General features: G+C 48.8%; 1 protein-coding gene across 7 annotated transcripts in view; it reads right to left on the bottom strand.

Annotated features, from left to right (window-relative positions):
• Positions 1-22,431, bottom strand: part of FAM168A (family with sequence similarity 168 member A) — a 164,722-nt gene extending 142,291 nt beyond the window's left edge. For 3 of the 7 annotated variants that reach the window (XM_082751912.1, XM_082751913.1, XM_082751921.1), the window contains exon 1: positions 22,335-22,431. The gene's annotated coding sequence lies outside the window, so the exon portion shown is untranslated. Of the gene's footprint in view, positions 1-3,750; positions 3,857-14,052; positions 14,188-21,347; positions 21,371-22,334 lie in introns of those variants that run through there. The other 4 variants (XM_082751914.1, XM_082751920.1, XM_082751917.1 and 1 more) reach the window with 4 other exon arrangements.
• Positions 22,432-24,221: the final 1,790 nt, after the last annotated feature.

The following is a 24,221-nucleotide window of genomic DNA, read 5'->3' as shown; positions in this document are numbered from 1 at the left end:
CATATTAATAGGAAAAGTTGTCAACAGGTAAGAAAAGTGCTTAATTGACAATATACTGACCCAAACAGGCTCTTTTTTTATTTTTCCTGAGCAATTATTATCACTGTTAGGTGATAACTAGCCGTGGGTCGTGCCATGTAACACTCCAGTACGTGAAGTATCAGGCATTTAGTTTCTATGCAATTAAGACCGCTTCATTGTCTCATCAGGTTCCCTGTGACACCCAATTAAGTAATAACACAAGGAAAGTGCTCTTAATTAATGAGGAAAAGCCTCCGCAAGCCAGACACAGGTGTGTGTTTCTCAAGTAGAGCCTGAAATAGTTCAAAAGATCACTTAGTCCTCATAAAAAACACACTCAAATTTGTATCCAATTAACTCAATAGCAGGATTCTCTTTGATTTCCTCCAAGAGGGTTACGTTTCTTTGCGATATTCAACAATCAAGTGGCTTATAAAAGATTCAGATTAAAACTGGCACTGGGAGCAAGTGGTCACAAGTAATGGCTGTTTGCGCGTCGTTTTTCCCAGTTTTTCCACAAATTATGGTGAAAAAGGTTTAAGTTATCTTTCTTCTTTGATGCTTCCTTCAAGAACAACCTTCTGCATGGGTATCGAGGGAGCACGTTTGCATTTATTCCTTCACAGATGCTTTTTTGGGTGTATTTTCAAAGATTACCTTAACCAACTAAAATAAACTCAGTGACACGAGACCGTGTTACACATACCCATTGTCTGGGACCTACGTGGTTGTAGGATCATTAATGAGTGAAGATGGACAGCAAAAAGAGGCAGATGAAGGGAAGCTGGCCCACCTTTCCTATCCAAGCTTACCTGGAGACAGAAGAAGAAATTGAACCTGGCTGGGGGCCTGAGCCCAGATTCTTTGAGGAGCCATGAATTTTTCCTCTCTTCTTTGATCAGCGGCTATTCTGGTACTACAAACGAATATTTCCAAACCACAGAACGTAAGCAATATTAATTCTTGCCTCGTGGCGTGGTATTTTCCACTACTTAGTTCTGTTTTCCTTCGCGCGCGCTGTCCTACTCAATACCAAGTGTTCTTCAAAACAGGGACGAGGGTTTCACTCGGGAAACTTCTCCCCAGATCTTACACAATTTCAAGAGAGGCAGGAGGAAGGAAAAAAGATCTTTTTCATCTTTAATCCCTTTTTGATCCCTGTTTAACATAATACAACGGATAGATAAATAGATAGACAGGCAGATAGGTAGAAAAAAGCACGAAGAGAAGCCTACGGCCATCCCAAGAGGGAGCACGTGCTTGGACTCGTGTGTACACAAACGGTTCAGTTCAAAAACGTGTTAAGGACAAGGTAGATGCTATCTGAAACACTCCCATAAAACTGTTTCTCTTGCACGCAGCCGTGATATTTTGACCGAGCTAAATGAAATCCCATTCCAGCTAGCACCGTCAGATTAGCCAGCGCAGCATCTCTTACCGTTTTGTGCTGCCTGTCAAGGGCAATGTCATACAGAGGCTGGAACAAAAAAAAAAAAACCCATGCTAGGGAACGTGGGAACGTCTTCCTAGGTTTCTCTCTCTCTTACATGCTTCGGCAAGCAGAACAGCAAAATTTAACTTCAAAGAATGACATTTCCATCAAGTACGGTATTTTTGTACCCAAGTTTCTCCGGGTAAAGAGAGTGAACGTGCATCTCTCAATGCATTACTCACAAATGTCCACAGATTTGTGTATCCCAAAGTGGAGCTGCTACAAACAACTTTAGCAAAGGTTGCCTCCCACTTCCAATTGCTTGGCATCGTCGACATTTCAAGCTGAATGCATTTTTAATCGTTCGAGGCATTTTTATTGCTTCTGGTGTCTGCCTCGGGATGTATTTTGCTGGGATTCAGCTCCGAGCAACTGGAACTGGGTTGCTGCTTCTGACACGACGAAGGTCCGGCCCTTTTGTATCCAAAAACTGGCTGGAGGACTTGGCCAAAAAGGACTAGGCAAAACCAAGCAAAGTTAAAGGCATGCTTTTAACTACGTTACAAAAAATCAGCTCTAAGATGGCCTGATCACAGACCTATAAAAACTGTAGCTTTTACGTATTAATTTAAACAATTAAACCCAGAATAGTTCATCATCCTCCTCTGCCACTTTGCATACGCAGGCAGCGGGCCCTCTGCTCCCTCCCCACAAGCTCAAGAGGCAGGGTCCTTGCGTTCCCCCATCACTTTGTTCTTTGGACCCCAGAATTCAGGATGGTTCCCAACCTGATAGCCTCCAGCACTAAATAAATTAAAATAGTAAGAAACAGCAAAAAGCACGAGTCCCTTCCAACACTTCACACAAGTCGTACCAACCTCACACTGCTTATTTATGCCCGAGGTCTGTACTTCCTATTTAAAATCCTAAGGATCAATGTAGTTCCACACTCTAACTTCTGATTTTTCTTATTTCCAGTTCATTAGGTAAAGCTCGAGGTGAACAAACACTTGTGATTGCTGAGCCAAACACCACAAAGAGAAATTCCAGAAGTAGCACGACATATTTTAGAAACGGCGTTTCAGTCCCTTTAAAAAAAATAATAGACACCTACGTAAATCAGTCCAAGGACCAAAATACCCTTAAAAGTGAATAAAATCGTTGGCTGCAGGGCTGCTGGAGAAGCTGGATGGCATCTAGCTCAGCTGACAAGGAACTGCAGGAGCAGCAAGTATGGTCTTGCTGGTGCACATCAGGACGAACACTGCCCCGAGGAACTGGTCTTCCCTAGTTTCTGCCACGCTCGCCGTAGCACTGCCTTCTAGTTGATTAACTAAAACGTGTAATCCTCATTTTTCTGGACACTCGAGGCCAAATCTGCCATTTAGATGCTGAGACCCGACAGCCGCATCTGCGGTCAACACGGAGCTTTTGTAGTGAACGCCCGACGTGCTGCGAGGATGCAGAGATTTCTCTGCAAACACACGCCCTGGGCATCACATGGTGCTGCTGAGCAAATATTTTTTCTGACAAATACTTAACTCCTATCTCCAGACCTCGGTTCCTCCGCTTGTAAAGCCGGGACCCGTTCCAGGAGAATTCATTTAGCACCCTCCTGCTTTCGAAGCGGCCCCATCCTGCCCTCGAAACCGGACCTGCCTCCCGAGGAAGGGATTTTGCACATCCCTTGACAGCAGGGCTGACTCACTCCTTGCGTGCTGCTGCCCAATAATCTGCTTCCAAACATCTGTACAGCCCAGTTAATCTGGTGCCAGCACAGCCTTTATCAGCTTCCCCCCTTAAAGCCAGGTCTGCACACCACAGCTCTGTTCTCCCAGCTCCACCTTCACGCTGCTGCAACCAAACGTGCCCTGTGTATTTCAGCTCCCCGCTCCATCTTATGTTTATGCCCCAAGAAATGTCTGTCCCAGCTCCCCGTGCCAAAAGCACGCAGCTAAAATGCCTCTGAGGAAACAGCTCTGAGCGGCCACCGTGTCTGAACGCTCCCCTGCTCGTTTCCAGCCTCACCTTTCCTCTCTGCAAGCTCCCATCAGCACCAGAGCACCAAATCTACTTGCTGCTGCTCCAGGCAACGCTGAAACGTTGGGAAATTCAACATTTCCTCCCCTGCGTGAGAATTAAGTATGCAAACAAGCTCCTGAATCCCTACCTGAGGAGCAAACGTGGGCAGGAATTGCAGGAAACGTTCCTTGCAGGAGATGGGAAGGGTGGGGAGGGAAGCACACAACAATTTGCACTTGTGCTTGTTCCAAGGCTACTCGCACACAGCCACCTACCCGCGATGATCAGCTTTCCACCTCCTCAGCTCTGTTTTTCCCCAGAGAGCGAAGCAGACCAGCTTTCGAGGAGCTCAGCTCTTCTTTACAGCACCATAAAGGCCTCTGAAACCAATGCCTGAATGATCTCTTTACTGGATTAAAAATAAATAAATAAAGCAAAATGAAAAGTAACTACCCAAGCTCCACTAGCCTGCCAGACATCTTCCACGGCAGATCCCTAGGGGTAAATACAGATCCACAGGGCAAATTTGTCAGCTTGTACCTTCACAGCCTCCCATCCCGACTCCTCCAGCACATAGGCTCTTCCCCAAGCCCTGGCTCTCTTACCTGAACTGCTTATTTTCGGTTCTTGGTAGTTTTGGCACCGAGAAGCCACTGAACCAAGTTATTTTTCTTTGATCAAACTTGTCCCTCTGTTCAGAAAACAGGTGAAAACCATTAAGCTTGCTTATGCTATCCAAATGCTTGCTGGGATCCCATCTTTCCTAGAATTTATTTAGCACTGAATTCCTTGACAATACAGCTGAAGGCTTCTTAGACCACTTCAGATCTCTCTCAAATCAGCAACCTTGATTGCAAGGCAGAACTGGCAGAAAAAGGCTTCACGGGCAAGGACTGATCAATGCACGTGTCACATTTTCTGAGAGCTGCTCTGAACAGGGTCCTACCAGTACCTTGGTGGAGCGCGGGTTCAATGACCAGAACAAATCATCTGGAAACACCCAGATACTGTAATACGTTGCCCGGAGCCAGCGGATTTAAAGAGAGTCTTTGTCTCGCTGCTCACGTGCTTTCCAGTTTTCTTGTTGCATCACTTGAGCTGGTGCTAACACGCACTTCAGGCTCCATCGCTACGAGTTTCTCTAGCTTATTTTCCAAAGGCGCGACAGCCAGAGGTAAACACCAAGGATGAGATCACTTTGGGGAAGAAGAAAGTTTACAGCTGCTCTGTAAGCAGCAGTTTTGCAGGTGGCTGCATTTCAAAAAAGCCTCCAAAGCTGTTTTACAGCTCTCAGAGATTCCCTGTTACAAATAAATGCAATATTTTTACCCTGAACTCTCTCAGCAGCACAATTCTACTCCAATAGTTACGATGTCTTCATGGCTTGTCTTCAGTTCCCCGTTAATTTGAGCCGAGAGCCCAAGAGCGCCCTGACCACGGTGCCATCCTGTACGGAGATGTTTTAACTAGAACGAGATGGTAATTTTAATGCAAAGGTTGGCCCATTAGGTAAAAAGCGATGTTGCAATTAGCAAACCGCATCGCCTCCTACCACGACCTCGCTGTTTAACAGCGCCCGGTGCCTTCCTCCAATTCTTTCGTTCTGGCCAGAAAAGATGTGTTCGGTGATGCATCAATTTAAAGGCCCGAAGAGATCACAGCTTCACTGAAATTCATCTCCCACCTACCAAATACCATTAAATACCTCCCAGTTACCCACAAACTGAACCTAAGGTGCTTGACAAGAACATAACCTCTATGTATTATTTTTTTAAAGCTATCAAATATGGAAATTTATAGAGACAGAAGTTGCACATTTTCCTTTGATTATTTATTACGATGAGCAGCCCACCTCCCCAATAAAACCGTGCCTCTCTTTCAATCTGAACTGCCTGATTTTCCTCTCAAAACAGTGATTTTAGGTACGCCTTCCTCAGATGCAGGAGGACACACTCAGCGCCTGGCATTTTCTCCCTGTGGTGTTTCTGCAGTCGAGTGCTCTCTCTGAAAAGCTCAACAGACTTCGCTGTAAGCTTCTCGGCGCCGTGTTTTCTCTGATCCTCAGATTATTTTTGTGTTTCTTCTGTTCCCCTACAACTCATCCAAGAGCTATTTCAAGATGTTGAGATGGAAATCATACCCAGCCTTCCTGCATGAAAGTCACCCGTGCCAAACACACGTTTGTTCTCTTCTAAACATTTTCTTGCTCAAAAATTTGAAGGAAATGCATGTTTTTGGTGTTTTTTTTTCCTCCTTTTTCACTAAAGCATCAGCCCTATGTTTACACTGTCCTGCATTGCCCACCACTGACCCTATAATCCCTTCCAGCACTCATAATGCAGCTCTCCCCATCCTCCCTCTCACCCCCATTCTGTAAGTGGGGCTTGCGGCTCTTCCCTCCAGCAGCTTTGCTTCATGCCTGCTTTATTTTCTTGCTTGAATACGGCTTAAATCAAACCAAAAAGCGTCAGGCCCAAGGCAGCAGGCAATGGGCTCACCTCAGCACGAGAGCTGACCAGGCTCCAGCTGCCCCAGCTCTGGGTGCCAGCTCATTATAAAACAGCAACAGTGCCACTACCTCAGAAACCCTGACAGAAAACACTGCTCAGTCACTGAATCACAGAACGGTTTGGGTTGGAAGGGACCTTAAAGATCATCCCATAGACAGGGACGCATCCTCCCAGCCCCATTCAGCCTGGCCTTGGGCGCTGCCAGGGCTGGGGCACCCCCAGCTCCTCTGGGCAGCCTGGGACAGGCCCTCAGCGCCCTCAGAGGGCAGAATTTCTTCCCAATTTCTTCCTGAAGCCTCCCCCCTGGCAGCCTCCAGCTGCTGCCCCTCGTCCTGGCCCCCCAGCCCTGACAAAGAGTCCCTCCCCAGCTTTCCTGCCCCCCCCGCAGGCCCTGGCAGCTCTCCCCGGGGCCTTCCCTTCCCCAGGATGCGTGGGGCCATTGCCAATCCATCAAAAACTTTCTAAAACCACATCCATTTGGCCACAATCACCTGTCCACAGTCATTTCTTAAAATCCAGCAGCTAGTCTTAATGCAATTACTGCCAGCTTTATTGCCCAAGGCCGGGCCGGATGGGGCTGGGGGCTCTGGGTGGCCTTTAGGGCCCCTTCAAATTCCTTCTCCAATTCAATAATTTCATACCACACCACACATTTTCTTAATCACAACATCACTCGGTACTAAAATCCCTCCGAAGTCACTGGTTTCACTGGGAAATCACTCCAAGAAGGGCTCTGTTTCTTGCAGCCAGAAGAACCCCCAAAAGTTTTGTAGGGCCAGGCCCAGCAGCACAAGGGTTACTCCTCCCCGCCGCCGCCCTCCTTCCAGCCCCTTAATCTGAAAACAGTAACTTGAGTACAGCCAAACCTGATTTAATTTCATAGCAAAGAAATCAACTGGCAACCTACTTCATTATTAACTTAATATTTGCCTGATATTGACGGCGAGTTGCAAAGCAGAACTGCTGAAACAAGACCGAGTGCGAGCATTTCACCGCTCCTTTCTTTTATTTGAAGTTTGGCTTTCCCCTGATGTGCTGATATTAGGATGTTTTTAAGAGCTGTTTATACGTAGACACACAGTAAAGGCAGAATCCTGGCTAAATCAGTCGAAAATAACAACTTAGGAAACAGATTTTCAGGCCTCCCCTCTCTACGGCTTTTAAAAACGTAACAAGTATTGAGAAACTAAAGTGCTGGAAGGGAAAATCCACAGAAGAACACGAGCTGTTTAACCTTTAATGACGGGCTCTCAGCAATTCTGTGCACTTTCACCAAGGCCAACTAGTTCCCTGGTAAGCACCTGCCAGCTCCAAAACTCAAACCGAAGAGCCCGGCGCCGCTCGACACCCTCGTCCACAAAAATCAACCCCAAGAGGAGCCCTGCGAGGGCGAACACACAGCGTTATTTCCACGAGAATAAAATCACGGTAATTGGAGCCCTGCAAATTAGGCCGTTTATTAAGACAAACATCCTATTTAAGCAGCCCTTATCAGATAAGCGGCGTTATTGCGGCCATCGTTTCATCCCCTCCTGCAGCAAGGTTTGAAGGAGCTGATAACTTCCTTCAGTTTTTCTGAAATTGCAGTGCAGGCCTCCATCTTATCACTCCCTTTGTGCTCTGCTAAAAGAATTCCCCAAAAAATTGTCTGTCATAAGGGTGTGCATTAAAACAGGTTTATTTTGCTGTGCTGATTCTCCCATCAAACGTGAAAAATACAGTTAAAAATCCAGCACGCTCAAGACTGATAAGGAGAAAAAGAATTAGAGCGTTCCCTGCAAATTGCAGTTTATACTTTGCTAAACCTTAATATGCTTTTAGCCCAGGAATGTGCGACTGTGCAGCATCACTTTGCTAATGAGTCTGTACGTGACACTGGAAACAGCTGCAGTTTCGGGGAGTAAGAACGCATCGCACTGCTGCTGCCTTTAAGACAGTCAGCAGACAGAAAGCAGCTTTAAGACAAAAATCAGCAGCTTCTGGACAGATGCATTAGAGGGAGTGTGATCAGTCTGAAAATAAACAGAGTAAGTTAAGGAAAATGAGAATTGGAGGTTAATTTTAGGACTCCAGCTATAACGAGGGTATGAAAATGAAGGTCACAGCCCTGGTAACAAATACATATTGCTAGATGGGATGTTTTACTGTTTGCCATCCCAGATTACCTGAATTTTTATTTAAATACAGTCTCTATTTTCCTCTTCATCTTAGCACCTACCAAGAACAAAATTCTGAGGTTTTGTTATTCGGTTGTATTGTGGGCTCCCTGTCAAGAAAAACTTCTAAAGAGGTAACTGCTGAAGAAATACTTTTGATGGCTAAGCTTCATTTTCCAGGCCTTCTGGAAAACAGAATTGGTTTTAAAAATAAAGTACCTGCATGCTTTCCTTCTCCTGAAATCAGAGGGACACAGTTGTCCTGAAAAAAGTATTTTTAAAGGCTCCCAGTTATCTAACTTCCCCGGGCCATCTGATAACATTTTGTCATCGTTTCCTAGTTTTAATTGCTTTTGTTTCTTCGCTCCTGTACGTTGCCTATAAATACGGAAATGAACCAAATCAGGAAGAAACCATCGGCGCTAATTCTACATAAGTAACAAAGCGATCTCGAGAGCTATTTGTGGCAGCACGGATTTTTTTTGTTCCTCTGTGAGATGTCCAATAAAAACCACAAAAGGCGAAGCCAGGAGCTGTGTCCCCAGCGATACAGGTCTGGTACAGTCTGAATCTCCTGAACACTGCCAGTTTTTCCAGGTGCTGCTGGGTTTTGTCCTGTTTCTTGCTGCATTTCAGGTTACCTGCAATGGATGTAAAATGCCTGGGGGGGGTTTATAATCTCGCAGCCTGCCGATCATTCGTACTGCTGCCACTCTGGCAGGAAGCACGGCTCCCAGAAATCTGCTGCCATTAAAACAGATTTCCGCTCCAAGCACCAGGAATAGACTCTGGATACTCCCCAATAATCTTAAAATGGATACTCCCATTCAATTATTCCAATATAAAAAGATTTGCAGAGACTACTGATCTCCGGCAAAGCATCCACGTTTCACTCTGGGAACACATTTTAAGACAATTTCACCTCCATATTTTTTTTCCACTCCCTCTTTACCAAACAACAAGATCCTCAAGTTCCTGGTGGCCACTTTCTTGAGCGGGCAAAATATTTTGTGGGCTGTTGCCGTGCCAGCACGCTGTGCTCAGTCCCTTCACCATGCAGCCAGACGAGCATCAAATGGTGCAAGGGATGCAGCTGCGTGGGCAGAAACGGGGCGGAGAGGTGGCTCCTACCTTTATTTACCTCCAGCACATCTCAAGACCATGCCCAAGCACCCCGAGGATGCTGCTTCAGTTCCCGAAGCCAAACTGAAGTCCCTGCTGTTCCCAGAAGGCACGGTCTCACCTTCCTTCCCTTCTCCTCGGCCGTGTGTTCCCAACCAGACGCTCGCACCAGGTGGAAACACAACCAGGCAGCTCCGAGCAGAAGGAACAGTACAGTCGGTGCCGTCAGCATCTCACTAAAAGACCCGCTCGGCACACGGTGCCTTGGTGTGAGCCGCAGGAGGGAGGGCAGAACATCATCTCCTGCAGCACCAAGGACCTCAGCCCGCGACGAAACCAGGCTCTGAGCCCATCTGATGCACGATTTACAAGTGGGGAGCTGGGGTAAACACCACTTCTCTACCTCATGAAAGCACTGCGATGTTAAATGCAGTTTGTAACCAGCTTGGATGGTCTAATAAGGAAGCCACAGAAGCACTTGGAGTGTTTTTAGTCCATATCCTAAATGCTGCTTCATAAAAATACCTTCTCCTGAGACTTGGCTATCAGAAGAGCCTTTGGAGCACGCTGCATTTTGCAGCAGCAGGCAAGCAATAGCCTTAGTTCAGCGAGGGTATGAGCTGCTTCAAGGAAAGGAGCTAAAATTACTGCCAGACACCCACGCAAAACTTCTTGCCTTCAAACAACAGCACCAGGGTTGCTGGATTTGGTTGCCAGCGTTGAGGAATGCGCAGCCCTGAAAGACAATCGTGATACTCGCTCTGCTGCAACGCAGATTCAGGTGGCAGCAAAAGGTCCTTTTGTCTTTGAGCTCACTCTGCACCGAGTTATCTCAGGGTTAGGGCTTTGTGGTCATCGAATTTATGGTTTATTCTTCAGGTAGAATTAATTGCTGGACAAGTTGGAAGGCTGCTAGTAAGAAAATGAGTAAGAAAATGAGTATTTTCTGTCCACTGGGTGCTAAGGATTTACATTTTCCTTGCTGGCACGTAGCACAGCCACACGTAATATTAAAGGACATCAATTTAACCCTGTAGATGAGTGACCTCGCTCCCAAAGAGCCCAGTGCTCGTGCAGACCCACAGAACCTGACGTGTTCATGGTTATTAGCTCTGACAGCCACGCGGTTACGAAATTCGCAGAGAATTTGCCGTGTTGGTCCTCCAGATTTTCCGGCCTCTTTTTCTGATTACAGCAAGCCCTGAATGCTGAAGACAAAGATCTCCTGCTCCTAAGCAAGAAGTCAGGCTGACCCCGCTGTTCTCTCCTCCCTCGGCGGGGCCCGTGCTCCTGGTCTCGTGCCAGCCTCTCAGGAGGGCAGGCAGAAGCAGAATACGAAGCAGAATAAGAAGGTGAAATCACAGGAAGGTCAGATAAAAACCCAAAACCGCTAGAGAGAGAGACGCCGCTCCTCTCAGTCGCCACCGGAGGAAGGAAACGCAGCGATCCGTAAGCCCCACAGCTTATCTTGATAGCCAGCGAGTCCTGATAACACCGAGAAAAACATATTCCAGAATCAATTCCCCCCCCCCAGCCCCAGGAGAAAACTCTGCTGAAGCCCTCGCAGATTTAAAACCAAGATTGCCAACCCAGTAAGCCCTGGCTAATCTTGACTGCCAGCACAATCCCGGGGAAAGAGGTCTCCCGAGCAGATAAGATTCAAATCGAGAGTTTCGCAGATCAAAGGCGGCGGCGGCCTGAATTGGAAACCAAAAGGAGCAAGGCAGCAGGACAGACTCTGCAGCGCTGGCACGAGGCATCTTCTGCAAGAGCCATCTCCATGCCAGCGGAGCATATTCGGCACTATTTAAAAATCTGTGCAAAATTTAAGAGAAAAAGTCTGTAAAAAGCACACTGGAGGACCCCAACCAGGTGACCACAACCAAGATTTCCTTTATTTGATTCCTGGAGGAGAAGGGAAGTCGTCGCTGCGGGAATCAGGGCACCTCCAACGTTTCCTTTATCCCTTGCTGTCCCATTTGGGCAGGGCAGACACCGTCACCCCTTCCTGCCATAACCCGAACGGGAAAGCAAAGCACCAGGCTCCTCAAAACCCGTTTTGCCCAGCAAATCTCTTCTGAAAACAATTTTGGATGAAAAAGTTAAAGCTAAAGAGGCCGGCCAGAAACCAGCCTGGACAAAAAAAAAGCTTCCTAGGGGCTGAACACCAGAATGTGAGGCTTTGTTTTGGTAGAGAAGGAAATTAGGCAAGGCACGGAGAGAGGAGAGAACATGCATGCTGTCAGGCGTGCTGCCACGGCCAGGAACACCAACAAAGAGCATCAGGAAAGCACGAGGAAGGCAAGGACAGCCAGAGAAACACCCGTGGTGTCAGGCACAGAAGCAGCGTGCGTGTACATGTGTGCTTAGTGTGTTTAGTGCTGGCAGGAAAAAAAAAACGACCTTGGAAAACCAAGAGCAAAATCTTCTCCTGCTGCTCGATTCAGGCCGGGCTCGGAGAAGCCAGCCTCTGCAAACGGCCTCTGTGAATCAGCAAGATTGCCTCCAAGAAATACCTGACTGTCATCGATTTCCTCCCTCGACAGACGATCCCAAATATTGGCTAATCGCTCTGGTCGAAAGAAGGAAGTGTTCAGGCCGGGGCCAGCAGCTCTGCATCAGCTGGAACCGAGCAGATGAGAAAAAAATATATGTATTTATCTATTTCAAGGATCCTGGAAAAGAACCGAAAAGGAAAGTCTTAAGTCAAGGTTTGGCAGTCTTTCGACGGTGCCGTGCCAGACTTTTTTTTTTTTCCTTCCCCATGCTCCAGCTGAAGCGTGCCAAGAGAAACCTAGCAGGAGCTGGGAGAAGCTGCCTCCCGAGAGGGTGGGAATCTGCTCGGCAATGGCATCTTGTTCTCGTGCACCACCACGGCTTTTGCTGAGCGGGGAGGCTGAGGAATCACAACTTGAGGCTGCTGAAGCATCCACTGCTGCCTGCAAGAGAAGGCAAAGAAAAAAAGGCAAAAGAAATGAAGAAGCGATGGGGATGTTGGGGTGTGAGAGACTGAAGCATACCGCAGGGAACACAGGGATCATGAAGTGCAGAGCCAGCATCTCTCCGACTAGAAAGACACCTTCCCGGAGGAAACTGCTGATGCATCCAGGAAAGGAAGGAACTGAACGCGAGAGAAGGACACGGAAGGAGAAACGAGGCTCAAAGTCAGAGGGTCTGTAAAGAAAACGCATTTTCTGTTGCTATATATGGATGCAAGGGCTCTGAGTAACAAGAGGGAACGAAGAACGAATACATTTCTGCCTGGCAGATAGAAAAGAAATGAAATCTGGTGAGATGGATGTGACCAGACTTGAAAATCAGGAGTTCAGATGCAAAAAAAAGAAGTGGGGGCTGCAGTGTACCTCCAAAAGAGGAGAAAAAAAGGCTTACCTCCTCTTTAATTGAGATTGAAGTTGAAATCTGTGATGACCACAAACTGAAATGAATTTCTGGAGGATCTCAGCAGAAATTCAGCGTGTTAGGAGCCCAGGAGGAGGCTGTGGGATGGGACTCCTCAGGCACAGAAGCAAGGGGTAACAGAGACGTGGGGTTACGGAGGAGACAGGAGGGATACGAAGCCTCATGCAGCACTTAATTACACACGACTCGTTTCCAGAAATGATTGGTGACATTTTGTGTATCACGACTGAATCCAAACGCAAAGGAACCGGTTGGGACCTCGTTACAGCCCATAAAGCTGCGGTGATCGCTGAGCTGGAAGCCTCGACAGCCGAGGAGAAGAGCAGGGCTTGCGTTTCAGCAGGGCTGCGCCCAGTAATTCAATCAGGGCTTCAGAAGGTCCTGATTTAAATAATTGATTTTCAACTCGTCTGACGTTTGTACTTTGCGGTTATCACCCTCATGAAATATCAACAGAATGAAAAGAGGCGTCACTTCGGAGACGTTGATTTGGCACAAATATAACTCCGCGGAGGAGAAATTAAGGAATTTGCATATAGATGATCCACTTCTGGTCGCTCGCAAACCCTCCAAGTGCTTTTGGGATCAAAAAAGGAAACAGCGACGTAGCCGAGTTCTGAAAAGCTTCGAAAGCAAATTAGAGATTTAACCCTCCCTGCAATCAATGGAAAGATACAAGAGGAATCATGAAGTAATCTGTATAGAAGCAGCTACGGGACACGATGAAATGGGTACATCGAGATCAAACTGTGCCAAAGCAAAACGGCCAGATCCAAGTCGATAAAAAAACAGTGCAGGAGCTGGGCACAAGGTGCAGGTGGAGAAAAACAACCAGAAAATAACTTAAGAGGGTATATGGGATCACAAATTGATGTAAATCAATGATACAACGGGTTTGCAAAAAAGGGAGGAGGCATTTCAAGTCGTTTTAGTAGTGATAGGTGGAAAAATAGCATCGCTTTATTTTGTATAATGCTGACAAGGCAGCAGAGTGCTGATTCCACGTACCGAGGGAACCAAAGAGAGGAAAGCAGCAGAAATATGGGGAGATTTAGAAGCGACGCGACCCCTGAGAGCAGGCTCCGCTCAGCCTAGATGGAAGAAAGCTGAGGGAGAACGCAGCACGCGTCCAGGGGCGGCAGCGGAGCCGGGTTATTTCTCACGTCCTCGGGAGCAAAGAGGCTGAATTTGCCAGAGAAACACTGCCAAGTGGAAAAGCTTTTCACAAAACCGGCAGCCAAGCGACAACTACCATCCATCTGAGGAGGCTGGAGTGCCTTCTGAACTTTTATTTTAAGGAAAAATTAGAGAAATACCCATTAGGGGTGCTCTAGAGAGATGCTAGCTTGCCTCGAGGACGAGAACATACCAGGAAGTCTTGCAAGTGCTCTACCAGCTCCACGATTCAATGACAAGAAGCATCTTGGACTCAGGATGGGTCACCTGAGAGCCCTCAAAGAGTCCTCCAACTTCTGAGGCCCTGACGGTTCTTCTTCAGCCTTTTCTGGAAGGTGGAAGAAAGCTCAAAGTTGATAATACCCCTTAGAAGAGGGCAAAAAGTTGACTTGAGTAACTCAGAGTTAGCCAGCCATCAGCTCTGGGCAAAGCAAAGGAAAAACGAATCAGACTTGATCTAGAATTCGAAAGAACAGGAACAAAATTCATGGCAGTCAACACGATGTTATGGAAAATAGGTTTTGGGGAAAAAAAAAGATGATTTTATCCTTAGTTGAGATTCAAAATTGGGTGGATAAAGGCAACCGCTGCAATGCAACAAGCTTTTGTTGAGCATTTTGATTAAAAAATTAACACTGCACTGTGTCAACACAGCATGCTACGTGGGTTTTGAGTTGGCCACCCGACAGATCACTGAAAGCAGCCACCCGTGGAAAATCGCCACCAAAATTAGCTGCAGAAAGGGTCTGTGGGGCTTGATAAAGAGCCCGGTGATGTTCAGAGGTCCGCTATCGATCTGGAAAATTATTTCAGGCATAAAAGAAGCAATCTTGCCTCCGCAGATTGCTCGGGTAAGAGTCCCCTCACGGGAACGTCGCAGAAGCAGCCCACGATTTAAATGGGATCGTGAAAAACGAGCAGGGTGCAATGAGCATTTAAGGACCGCAGAGAGCCCCGGGGAGCCCCACGCATTTATCTGGCCCAAAATAAAAGCTGAAAGGCCACTTGGTTAGGGAGTTCGGCGTTGTCTCCAAAGGGAAAAGCTACCGGGTATCAAAGGACCTTTTAATTTAGCCCAAAAAAGGCTTTTGAGAGCAGTAGTTGGAAAGTAATTCAATTTAGACCTCGTTTTTTTAATCAGAGAGAGTACTTAATTGCTGAAAATACACCAGGAGAAGTGGCGGGTTCTTCACGACTTGACGTCTTCAAACCAAAATGACACAGGAGCCCAAAATATGGTTACTGGGAGGGAAAACCCAAGGATTTGTGGTTTCTAGGAGGCCAGCCCAACCTGAGCTAGCCCGTCCGTATAATATCAGCGAGAAAAACCTTCCAAAAAGCTGGGACAGAAGGAGCCTTACGCGCTTCCAAAATGAGGGCTTTGGTTGACGAGCCAGCAAAGCTCTAGGTAGGACTGATCTGCAAAGCTTCAAGCCATTTAAGGTGTTATTTCTTGATGGTAACTCTAACAATCATGTACAGAAAATCAAACGTTTGGCTAAACCTCCAGGAATTGAGAAAGAAAAGCTAAAACTTACGGAATTGGGTATTTATTGATTTATTGAGCTTCCCCATGAGAATCCTCGGCCACACAGCAAAGCTCAGCAGTGGGGGAAAAGGGGGAAAAGGGGGAAAAGGGGGAAAAGGGGGAAAAGGGGGAAAAGGGGGAAAAGGGGGAAAAGGGGGAAAAGGGGGAAAAGGGGGAAAAGGGGGAAAAGGGGGAAAAGGGGGAAAAGGGGGAAAAGGGGGAAAAGGGGGAAAAGGGGGAAAAGGGGGAAAAGGGGGAAAAGGGGGAAAAGGGGGAAAAGGGGGAAAAGGGGGAAAAGGGGGAAAAGGGGGAAAAGGGGGAAAAGGGGGAAAAGGGGGAAAAGGGGGAAAAGGGGGAAAAGGGGGAAAAGGGGGAAAAGGGGGAAAAGGGGGAAAAGGGGGAAAAGGGGGAAAAGGGGAAAAAGGGGAAAAAGGGGAAAAAGGGGAAAAAGGGGAAAAAGGGGAAAAAGGGGAAAAAGGGGAAAAAGGGGAAAAAGGGGAAAAAGGGGAAAAAGGGGAAAAAGGGGAAAAAGGGGAAAAAGGGGAAAAAGGGGAAAAAGGGGAAAAAGGGGAAAAAGGGGAAAAAGGGGAAAAAGGGGAAAAAGGGGAAAAAGGGGAAAAAGGGGAAAAAGGAATTTCTCCACTTTACAGCACTGCATTTTAAGACTCTGAACATTCCCTGTTGTGAATCTAAGACGAATCGAGGGCCAACTCGGGCTCCAACCAACGCACTGGATGTCCTTTAACTGGGAATTATATTTTGTGCCTATACTGCACAATGCCGGGCCTGGGAAACGCGTGGAATACGCTGCAGTTCTCACAAAAGCCTTTAAAGGTCTTATTAAGTTACGACGTGCCTACACAGGAAGCTAAAGCAAATAATTTGCAGGATAAACGACCAGAGGATAAACGTTCACATGGGAAACATTTCATTCCGTAAAATGGAATAAATAACTCCTTTCATAAATACCATTTATTCCGAAGTAATTGCACTCTGAATTCTCCCAAGCTTAATTCAGGATATTTTCAACAGGGACAAGCCCTCGGAGCTTTCCAGTCTGTGTAGACATCACGTTCATCTTGGTTGAAAGATCAGCAAGAGTATTGAGTGATCTTCCTTGGCCACCTGACGGGCAGGACAAACCCAAAAGGTTCTTGGAGACCTCTTCCAGTTAGCAGCAGCATCTCAAGAGAGGGGTTAAGCCAAGCTTAAAACGTCTAGGGACGTTTAACGTGGCCATTTGTCAGGGATCGCTTCCCCATCTGCCTTCTCCATGAATAAAAACCCGAGTTGTCTCGTATATAAAATACATACGGAGAGATGGAGGGTGCAGGTAGGTCCAAAATCTTGCTCTGAACAGGATGGCCCGGAGAACTGGAGCTGAATTAATCGTTGGAGAGCCAGAAAATATCAGAAATTGGTTGGGACTAACCGTGGAAATCCGCTCATCCCTCACGAACGTGAGTTGTCCCTCTTGTAGGGTGATGGTTGGACCAGATGATCCCGAAGGTCTCTTCCAACCTTCGTGATTCTGTGACTCAAACATTCAAACATCAAGAACCAGAAGGCAAAGAGGAAAAGGGAGACTTTGCCCTGAATTCCTCACCAGTCCTCATCATCCATTTCCAACATAAAACATGGTAACGTCCATATTTCGAGCGTATTTAGGGAGCTGTGTACCTAACCCCCAAAAACATTAAAGCTCAGAGGCCGTGCTTTAATTCCTGACAGGCAATCAGCACAGCCTGATGCCACAGAAAAGCCAGATCTTTTTTGATTAAGTTCAATGGAAAATTAGAAGCTAGGAAATAAAAAAAAAAAGAAACTGCAGAACCCAAGATGCTGTAGCCCGTTTTAACTTTTGCTGCAGTCTGCAGTCTTCATCCATTTTATCACAGAATTAGACGTGCCCAGTAGGCACGATGGCATCTATCCTTCCCTTTTTCTCTCCTGAAACACTCTGAGCTTGCCTTCGATAATCCCCCCAAATCTCTCCCCCTTGCGAAGACGAGGAAGCCAGAAATTTTCAGGCTGCAACCATCCTTCAACCTTAAGCTGCCTATTGAGCAAGTTATCGTAAGAAAGCCACGATAAACCACATTTTTCTGCTCTGCCTGCTCGTTTTCCCCACCTGCCAGCTTTCCAGGTGACCATTTCACTCAAGAAGAGGAAAGAAAGACAGGAAAGAGCACAGCCAAACGCAAATCAGCATCTCCAGCAGAGGAACGGGGCACGTTCCTTCAGCTTTCACCAATCCTACAGCAATAATTTTCCACCTGGGTTGCTGTGGAGTGCCACCAGACCTGCAGATTTCCTCCCAGAAAGCACAAAGTCCCTCGAAATTCAGGGATTTCGGCACATCCGTACCAAACAACGCTCAGGGCTTCTTAAAAAAATGATTCAAGACCCAGTCACGCTGCGAGGAAGCCGATGGATCTCCGTCGTCCCCAGCAGAGCCTCGTTCCCTGCGTGCCTCTTTGAAAGAGAAATATCACATCATCATCACCACCATCATCGCTTCCCCCCGGAGCTCCACCAGGAAGGAGAGAAGACACACCAGAAAGCTGGAAATGACTCAGATTTGGGCGTTCGTGTTCCTGCTTGGAGCCCGAGACACACAAAAAAGAAAGGAAAGGTTTGGTTTTCAAAACTGGTTCATGCTCAGAGCTCCCACAGCTTCCAGGGGATCTGATAAACACCCTGTGTACCTCCTAAGTAGGATCCCTGATTGGGATTGTAGGTAGGGGTCTGGGATTTTTGCTTCAGAAACCCACGGCAAAGCAGGCATGAGATGCAAAAAAATCCCTGAAAATTCCCAGCTTTTTCTTTTGCTGGTGATTCCAACCAACAAGAGCTAAAACAATGGTTCCAGATCAAAATCACCCACCCAGTGAAGCAAAACATCAATATATCAGCACACAATAACACAAAATATATGCCCTGTACATGTTCTTCTAAAAATCATCAAGACCAGCACCCGTTTCCTATCATTTTTTACACAAAGAGCATTAACCACCACCTCCAGAACACCTCCAGCTCCTCCCCAGGCGCTCAGGACTTCTCTTCTACCAAATTTCCCTCCACAGCCCCATCTCTTGGTTTGGCAAAGGGCTCCAAACGTCACAGAGCTGCCCAGGATGCCAGAAAAAATACAAGGAGAAGCGTTATCACCTGCAGCCCCTCGGTAGAAGCCCAGATTTGACTCTTTGCCTTCTTTACCAAGAAGGTAGAGCCATTCAGACATCTCTGGAGAAATGCATCTGTTTCGCTGACAGGCAATGGAGTCACATGGAAATAATTCCTGAAAATTTATTCCCAGTTCTAAACGGGGATGGATTAAGCCAACAGTTTTTAATTCGAGGAGTTAAGGGCAAAAAAAATGGTTAGGTGGATTATTTGTTTTCACGGAAACAAAATCTTCATCTGTTTTATTGAACAGCCCCACGAGGGCGTGCAGCAACCTGGGAACACCAGGCGAGATTCGTTGGCTGAAATCAGCAGAAAACTGTCTGGGTAAGTTTGAAAAATACCGTAAAATAGAACTTTTCTCCTTAAATCTCTCTGGATCCAAGGCTTTTGGGGGCAGAACACGAATGACGACCTTTGAGCAACAAAACGTAGCCTTGTTGATAAGGTGATGGTAAATTAAGAAATGAGACTGATGCATCTAAGGCACGTGGTGGCCAGAACCTCTCCTTCCCAGCCAGCTTTTTCTTGGAATCACGATCTCACCTCGAGTAAAGGAAAGCCAGCACCGTGGCTTAAAAATTATGTTGGTTTTTGCACCAGTTATTTGTGCTTTTCTAGTTCCTGAACTCAACGCCGGGGTCAATCCTGAGCAGGCTGGTTAATAAGTTGGTTTTTGAGGGGTCCCTTTTGTCACACCAGCATCTGGAGGAGGAGATGGGCTCGCCGTGGTGTTTCTCTCACCTTGTGATCCCCTGGCTCAGCCATCCGAAGGGGTTTCCTGCCACCAGGCAGCGTGCAGGACACGAGCAGAGGCAGTCCCTCGCTGCAATCCACGGCCCAGAAAAGAAGAGTTTAAGGAGAGGCTTTTCTGAATTACAGAGGAAACAGAAAGTACACTGAGCACTTGTGCTGCGGAAAAGGAAATCAGGGCCTCTGCGGATACAATCAAGCCCAAAAGGCATGACTGGAAGACAAATGAAAGCCGGAGCCCAGGCTGAAGGGAAGAGAGGGCTCGGAAAGGAAGAAATAAAAATTGTATTTCCCTTTGGACAACCTCATCAGCTCCTGCTCGCGACTGGCTGGAAATCAGCAGAGAGTTGAGGGGTGGAAACGGGAAGGTTTCTTACCACGGGAGGCACAAAGGTCTCAGTCCTCCGCCAGCTTGACCCAAAGCTGGGCCGTGTCCGTGCCAGCGCTGCCAAATTCAGCAGCAGAGGGGACTGGGTGAGCCCAAAAAGTGCCCCAGCCCTTCCTCAGAGCACGGTCGAGGCCGATCCACGAGCGTCACACCCACAGCACCCCAAAATCAGGCACTAACCCGGGCTAAACACACACCTCCCGTACCGACAGCGGGCGTTTGAGCACTCAGGCATCCAAAGGGAGGCTTCTGAGCTCCTCCAGACAGCTCAGATAATTCAATTTAGACACAATTGAATTAGGGTTTTAATTACGCTTTCGGCTGAGATACAGGAGGCCTTCAACAGAAGTGCTTCTGCGAAGCATTTTCACCTGCCCGAGGAGTGATTTGGAAGCGGCAGCAGCAGCAGCAGCACCTTCCTCCTGCTTTCCCCGTGACCTCTGCGGTGGGTTGCCGAAATCGGGGGGGATTTCGGTAACCTAGCTGCGAAGATGAACTTTAAAAACCACCCCAAGGGCGCTCACAGGATTTTGGGGTGCGTCATTTCGGCGTCCCGCCCCGTGAGATATCTCCTAGTATCGAACAGATCCCAAAAAAATACCCCTCACAGTCTTGCTTCTCCCACCCCTTTGCTCCGAAAAATGGTCAACGTTGCCTTTCGTTAAAAAAATACAGATTAAAATGCAAAAGTAGGCAAGTAGATATTTGTAACGTCCAGAACAAATTCAGATTTAATGTATATTTTGCCTTAAAAATACACAGCCAACTATTATCAGTCTTTTTAACGACTAGCAGGGATAAATACCCAGCACACAGTTGTGGAGGGGGGGTTTGTTTTCATGTCCTCGGCCATCAAGGTGCAGACAACCCCAGGAATTGTTAAAATTCAACATCAGAAAGAAATATTTAAAAAAAAAGCATCGGATCTCCCAGCTTTGGTTCCTTTTTCCTTACATCCCTACTCGATTTGAGCCCTAATCAACGACCACTTCACGGTTAACGTTTCCCGAAATCGTGCGGGTCCAGCAAAACGTTTCCCTAAAGATGTTTCCATCGCCCTCGTTGCTGCTCGTAAAGAAATAAATAAAGCTCCAGCTTCCTCCATCCCTATTTAGGGGCGAGAACCAACACACAGCTGCATCCCAAAGCATATTTGGATTAAAAGACAAACGGCATCGCGTGGGGTTTCTCTCTGGTTGGTACAACGTGCCTTTGTCCAGGAAATAAATAATAATAAAATTAAAAATAAAAGCACTCGACCTGCTCGATTTTCCACATTTGATGGAATTCAGAACCCAAAAAAACGCTTTCTGAATGGAATTTGGTGTACGGGAATACGAGGCACAACCCGAGAGCTTGTCACCGTGAGGAGCGGAAAGGAAAAGAAAAAAAAAAAAAAAGGGAGAAAAATGGAAAATAAATAAATAAAATCTAACATATTCCAACACCTTTATCGATAAGGGATATTTCTCTCGTTTCCACATCTCAAGGCTCCTCTGCTCAGCACCTCCCTGGTGTCATTAACCCCCAACTCAAGCGCACACCACGACGCCAGGCACCGAGCGCTGAAGCAACGATCCCGAAGGAGAAAAAAACCCCAAACCTTCCCCAAAAAAGAAGCACAATCCCCTACCTATATCCTACGGGCACAAAACCCTCCTGGCCTCGCGTCTCGCTGCCCTGCGGGCTAAGGACGTCCTGCGGTGATGTCCCCAACGTGTCACCCCCGTGGTGGCGTCACGGGAGCCCCAAAACCTCGGCAAGGAGCTCGGAGAGGAGCATCAGCGGCGCTCCCGGCTCGGCGAGCCCCTCGGGGTGATTTTAAGAAGCTGGGAGCATCCCGCAGCCTGCCCGAATCACCCAGCGGTGCCAACATCCCGAACCCAAATTATGGGGTCCAAACGGGGCTGGGCGCATCCACAAACCAAGGCGAGAACCCCCCCAGCACGAGGGGAAGAGGCGAAATTTGGCTTGGACCCCGCTGGGGACGGGAATCCCAGCGGGGTTTTGCTGGGGTAAACCAGGGCTGTCCCCCAGCACCCTTGGGTGCCCCCTGCACCCTCACAGGTGCCCTCAGCACCCCCTTGGGTGCCCCCCAGCCCCTTTGGGTGCTCTCAGCACCCTCATGGGTACCCCCAGTACCCCCTTGGGTGCTCTCCAGCCCCCTTGGGTGCCCTCAGCACCCCCTTAAGTGCCCCCCAACCCCCTCAGCACCCCCTTAGGTGCCCCCCCAGCCCCCTTGGGTGCCCCCAGCACCCCTTTAGGTGCCCTCAGCACCCACTTAGGTGCCCTCCAACCCCTTTGGGTGCCCTCAGCACCCCCTTGGGTGCCCCCACCACCCCTTACCCCCCCCCCAAGCACCCTTGGGTGCTCTCCCCGGCTGCTGCTGACCCCGTTTTGCCCCTTTCTGGCCCCAAACCCCTCACAGCCCCCAAACCCAATTCCTCCCCCCTCACCACGTCCCCCCTCACCCCATATCGCCCCCCTCACCCCATATCGCCCCCCCCACCTCATCCTCACCCCCTCCCCTCCCCCACCTCCCCCCCCCTCGCCTCAGGACTCGCCTCAGGGGGGAGGGGGGGTCCCCTCCCTGTCTCCCCCCCCCCTCCCCAAATCTCACCTGCGGCTTCTCCCTCCCCGGCTCCCGCTGCCTCCGCGGCGCCTCCTGCCTCTGCCCGCAGCCGCTGAGGGGAGGAGGGGGCGGCGGCGGCAGGCGGGGACCGAAAAAAAAAAAAAAAAAAAAAAAAAAAAAAAGGGGGGGGGCGAACCGCAGCGGGACCGTTACCGCCGCCTCCCGGACTACAACTCCCGGCATGCCCCGCGCGCCGCGGGCGCTGCCCGCCTGCCGGCCGCCCGCCGCGGGGCACCATGGGTAGCGTAGTCCCGGCGCGGGTAGACGTGAGGAGGGGGGAGGTGGGGAGGCGCGGTGCTTGATGGGAGGTGTAGTGCGGAGAGTGGGGGGGTGAAGCGAGGCATGCCGGGAGTTGTAGTTCCGTGGGGCATGCTGGGGGTTGTAGTTCAAGGGGGGGGGGAGGCCGCTGAGGGTGGCCGGGCTGTGAGGGGCCCCGTCAGGCCGGGCCCCATCACCCACAGCCCCCCGGGCAGCCTCAGTGAGCCCGGCTCGGCCCGGCCCGGTTCATAGGGAGGCCGGGCAGGCTTGTAAAGGCGTGTAAAATCAAGTAGAAGCATAAAATAAAGAGGAAAAGTGTGTTTTGAACCCCCCCGTGCGGCGGTTAGCCCGCATCGCCTCATGCGGGGAGAGCCCTGAGGGGGGGGGAGAGCTGAGGGGAAGGGGAGGGGGGGGGGTCTCGTGCCTGGGGGAGCGGGCACCAATACATAAATAAATAAATAAACAAACAAATCAATCAATAAATAAACAAATAAATCAATAAATAATCAAATAAATCCTTTTAGGAAGGACCAGCAGCACTGGTGCAGTGCATCCCCATCACACAGCGCCCCAGTACTCAGCACCCCGCTTTTAGGGCCGGAGCACTTTCCTACAACACAAAACACACAAAAAAAAAAAAACACAAATACAAACACAAAACACAAACACAAAACGCTTTTTGGCAAGTGCTGGCATGCAGGAGGTGGGCAATGAAGTCCCTGCAGGTCACCACCTGCCTCAGGACCTCAGTGCAGGGACTGTGGTGCCGTAGGGGGATGTCCCCGTCCCTGTCCCCATGTCCTGCCCGAAGCTCCCAGTCCTCCCAAAATGTCCCTTCACGGGATTTTGGTCTGGGGTGATGCCGAGTGTTGTATCAAAGCAGCACCCAGTGGGATATGGGGGCTCATAAACAGCACACTATGGGTGCATATAGGTTTTATTCACTCCCGGTTACTGACCCATCCCAACATATAGAATCCCAGAATCATTGGGGTTGGAAAAAAACCCTCCAAAATCATCTGGTCCTACCACCAATGTCACCCCCAAGCCCTGTCCCCAAGCACCACGTCCAACCTCTCCTTGAACACCCCCAGGGACGGGGACTCCCCCACCTCCCTGGGCAACCCGTCCCAAGGCCTGACCGCTCTTGCTGAGCACAAATGTCTCCTCATTGCCAACCTGAACCTCCCCTGGCACAACTCGAGGCCGTTCCCTCTGCTCCTGGCCCTGGTTCCCTGTGAGCAGAGTTTCCAGGGCCTCGATGTCCTTCTGGGAGTGAGGGGCCCAAAGCTGAACCCAGCACTCGAGGGGCGGCCTCACCAGGGGTGCGAGCACCTCAGCTTGGTGCCATACACAAACTTACTGAGGGTGCACTCAGTTCCCTCATCCAAATCACCTATAAAGATATGTGACAAAAAAAAAAAAAAGCAAATATTGCAGTGTCCTGGCCTCACCGAGGTCCTCAGGCCCATTCCCATCCCCTCCTCACCTGCCCAAGGGCTCCTGGGGGGCACGAGGAGGCTGAGGCAAAATTTGGGGGTGCAAAGAGCTGGCACAAAGGCGATTCATCAAAGGACGACGTCCCAATCCCTCCCTGCTCCTTCACTGCTCCACCTG

This window comes from Aythya marila, assembly GCF_965140915.1.
Source record: "Aythya marila genome assembly, chromosome: 1".
NCBI lineage: Eukaryota > Metazoa > Chordata > Aves > Anseriformes > Anatidae > Aythya > Aythya marila.
Note: the sequence above shows the minus strand (reverse complement) of the source record. Positions and strands in the feature narration are given on the sequence as shown.